Here is a 4,763-nt window from a genome sequence, read left to right on the forward strand (position 1 = left end):
ATAGGTGTATGACAGTTAATTATAAAATGTGGTTAATTTTATGAAATTGGCGTGTAATATCAAGGGTATGGTACATAATTTTACCTTTGTTAGTTGGTTTTTAGTAAGAGAAGTCTTCTCATGTTCTGTTTTTTGGATGAATTTTTGCAAAAAAGCGGTTAAATATAAAGCGATAGTTTTTCTTTAGAGGATTGTTACGTACACTGATAAAATATATATATTTATTATTTTGTATGTTCTCACTTACAGATAGTTTATATTAGTTGGAAAATAAGAATTATAATTTTGGATAAAGGCAATTTTCTAGCGTTTAATCAATTTGTGTTTTGTTGAGACATTTAGAGCTATCTATATGTTAAAAAAAAAGTTAAAATAAAAATGAAAAAATAAAAGTTATAAAAATCATATAGATCTTGACTATAGTAACTAATTGACAATAATATATGAATTAAAAAAAAAAACTTAGTTGTGTTTATGTTAACAACTATTTATAGATTAAGTAATAAGGAATTAGTCCTTAGATAAATGCAATATTATTATAATGAGTACCAATTGCAAATATATTTTTTGCAAATCTTATTTTTCCATCATTTAGGACTGATATATTATTTCTTTTTATTTTTTATGTTTGTTTATTAAGATTGGTTTTATTTAAAGAAAGTTATGATCTTTGTTATTTTATAAAATTTCAAACTTCCTATCTCATTGAAGTATTTCAGACTAATAATAAAAGAGATTTTTTGGCCGTCATTAGTCAAAATTAGTAATGTAGTATGATACATACTTACACTTATTTTTGTGTTTAATAGAGGATAGAAATCTCCTGAATTTCATATTCTAACTAAATGAATCCAGTTTATTTCATTAATTGTAGGTATTTATAAAATATATATAACAGCAAAAAATGGTCACTATCCAGGGTATGATAATGGAATAGGTTGTCAGAGAAATGTCTCGTGCCATGATTAAATTAATGTATTATTAAGAACACATTGTTATTTGTGCATATTTAAACTATTAAAAACAAAAAAAATTCTAATTATTCTTATTAGGGTTATAATACTTTAAATAGTAAACATAATATTTTAGTTCAAACTAAAATACATAATAATACTTTCTCAAATTTATTTTTAAAATAGTATGAAGAACAATAAAATTGAGCTTCACTAAAAATTTATTATTTATTTTTTTTTCAATAAACATGATATTAACAAATTTTTCTTCCTCAAGCGGTTTAGGCCTGTTACTTAATATTTAATATTAGATAATTACAATAGTTTTCTGAATTAATAAAATTGGACACTATCTTTGTACTATTTCTTATGAGATTATTAATCAATAACCTAAAATGTGTAGATTCTTCAAATCTTTATAATTTAAAAAGTTAAATGAATTTGTTTTAAATATATTTTTAATTAAAAATAAAGTAAAATAGTTGATGATTGAACATTTTTTGGCCTGGACGTTTTAAGGTGTCTATGTTTACTATTTGTAGTTTTCGGTAAGTTCTTATGAAATGTCGGTGTTGAAACACCGTGTTTAGTTAAGTAGTTTTTAAAAGATCTTCAGTACGTAATAATCAAAAGGCCTTAGTGTCAGTTATGGTTATCCTCTTGCCCAAATTGTTTGGTGCTTTAGTGCTAGAATATATATATTTATTATTTTTAGAGGAATTCATGCCCTAAAATTTAAGTTTAATAATTCAATATAAGAAATTTTATTTGTCACAAATTGAATATCATTGTTGTGAATAATATAAAAAATAAAATAACTGTTTGGTGTATTTGTGTGTTTTTTATTCCTTGCCTTTCCTGTTAGAACATAAATTGTATTGAAGGTCTATAAATTTATTTCAATATATGAAGAGCTATTTCAGTTTTTGTAAGGAGTCAATTTGTCTCAGTATGTATGATTCATGCCAATAGATTTTTTCCTACTATAAAATTAAATTGTTTACTATTCAATTTTTTTAATATCATATCCAAATATTTTCTACTTTTGTATCATTCATCTTCATATGTCAGTTTTTTGGGACATTATCAATGAATAAATATGATAGTGTTTTATTAATTGTAATAAAAATCAGCTCCTTGTGGCTTCAATACAAGGTTTAAAAAGGAATTAATCAGTAAAAGATTGGTTTGTTGAGTACTGAAGAGTTTCAATTTTTAAACCTTGATTGTTTTGCATGGTCTTTCTTAAAACAGATAACCATTCACATGTTGAAGAATAGACCATAGTTAAAGTTTGCTTCTAATTACATTATTTACAAATTATTCGATTTGTTTTTCCTTGATTATTAACTATTACTAACTGCAAATTTTACTTTACTAATAAAGTTTGAATAAAAGTATTGTAATATTAAGTAAAAAGTAATGAATTGAAATAAAAACTATTTGTGCTTATGACTAAACTAAATAAAATTTAAAAACTATATGGAGATAAGACAAATCTAATCTGTAAAATCTTGACTGCCACTTTTATAAGAAGTAGTATATTATGTTATTGCTGGAAATTTAATGTATCAACCTTACAAGGTAAGCCAGATTACCAAGTTAAATTTTGTGTTAGGAAAGGATAATTGCCGAGAAAAAAAAGAAGATTTATATTTTGCCTCCAGATACAAAACCTTACTTAGAGTGGCTGAATGATACAATGCTGACTAATTTCAAGCCAATTTCAGATGAACATTGTGCCGGAAAAACATTATTTATATTAAATACTATATATAGTTTTCTAGGGTATTCAGACAAATTCGATTGGTTAGATTAAATATATTATCAATCTTAATTATTTTAGAAATGTTTTAACTAAATAAACCAGTGTTTTCCAACCAGAAGAAGTCTGCGAACCTCTAAGCCAGAAATTGAATCGTGTACAGCCCAGAATCATCTCCGCTACCAAATTGGGTTCCCCCAGAAAAAGGTTTGAAAACTAGGTGTCACAAAAGTGCACACTGGGGCACTTTTATAGGGTATTCATGTTTCAACTAACTCTCCAACATAAAAAAAGTAAACAATGAAACATTCCTGTCAAGTCCTCTCAAAATATAAGTTAAGACCCCACTGGTTGGGAATCACTGAAATAAACCATATAATGAGTGCTATGTAAATATGTCCATGACTCTCCACTCAAGATCATGTGAAGTTCTAATTATCATTGATACCATATTAAGCAATCCATTGATACATATTGATGGAAAAAAAATCTATGATTGGTTTTTGTAGTAATTATATAAGAAACTTGTGAATTGAGATTTGTAATTGTGTTACAGTCATGGTGTTAAAAAAACAAGTTTATTTCTATTAACTATAAGAAAAATGAAAAAATCCCTGACAAGGTACCACATTTTTTTCTATCCAGTACTGAATCAATAATCAACTCACATAATACAAAAGTGTATGTCCTCTAAAATTTTCTTATTTTGTGAACTTAAAGGTATCATGAAAGAAAGAATGTTCACTTTTACCAACCACAGAATAGTAAGTAGGTAGTAATGATAATCAGCAGTTTTGAAACCACAATAAAGAAATTAATTGAGGGAAATGATTTTATTGATTTTTTGTGGATATTATAAACAGAGACGAGAAGAACATACTAAAGTAAAAAGATTGCAAAGACATTCGTTTATATATAATACTATCACAATAGGAATATTATTATTTCATTATCACAATAATTGATATTTTTTTGAAAACCTCTCCATATAACTACTGTACAATAGGGGTCATTCACCTGACTTGATGTTATTTAGCAATCAAAATTTCTTTTGATTGATTCTTCAAGAAAGAAACGACAGGTTTTCAGTTTTCTGCTTCTTGATCACCTTTCAGCATGAAATTTCCCTTTGAGAGGGTATATTTATAAACCAGCTAGGGGATGACAGAAAACTGTGTGACAGAGGTAAAAAGTATTATAATGATTGATATATTCATCTAAAATTCAAATTAAGTTTTATGCCAATACATGAGACAATGCTGAAAAGATTGCAGCCATTTTTTCAGATTTTCAGCAAAAGAGACTTGTGCTATTGACTAATAAAGTTTTACCTCAATTTTATGACAGAGCTAGAGAATGATAAAACATATAGATATATTTGCTTTGTTTTTTCCTACGCCACAGAAAGTGGGCTAATACGCCATTTTCCCAAAACAATTTTAATGAAAGGAATATGGTCCGGGTGTTCCAGCAAAACAATTTTACTTTTCCTCTTTGTTGGTCTGCATCCTGCTGAATATTTTCCAGACCAATACACATTAAAAGATGGTCTCCCATGTTGCATAGAGGATATTTCAGTGAATCCACGATGCCAATTCGATGGAGATTTTTTTTAAGCAGATCATGTGCTGTTACTAGGAGAAAACAAGCCACTCCCTCTGCTAAGATTGCAGGGGATTCGTTTATCCTTATGCAGTAGGCTCTCCCACTTATTTCCTTCCGCTTGAACTTTGTGTCTAGTGCTTGTCCTGTCCTTACAATAAGAACTTATCATTGATTTTACTGTTCTGTAGGAAAGTGACTGAACAGGCTGGTTCTCTGTACAACTGAGCTTAGGCAACTTCTCAGCTTGTTCATTACCATTTATAACCAACATGGCCTGGTATCCACTGCAGGGCTATAGCCCTTCCTCTTTTCTTCATGATAGCAGCCATGTTTCTGCACTTTTCATCTGTGGGTGACCCTGCAGCACCTGGTGTTGTTATTTTTTGTATTAAGTCTTGGTTTTTAATTTTTTCTGGGAGAACATGTAACATTACTGATCT

The sequence above is a fragment of the Halyomorpha halys genome, unplaced genomic scaffold (genome assembly GCF_000696795.3).
Source record: "Halyomorpha halys isolate HHAL.00 unplaced genomic scaffold, Hhal_1.1 Scaffold433.1, whole genome shotgun sequence".
Classification (NCBI taxonomy): Eukaryota; Metazoa; Arthropoda; class Insecta; order Hemiptera; family Pentatomidae; genus Halyomorpha; species Halyomorpha halys.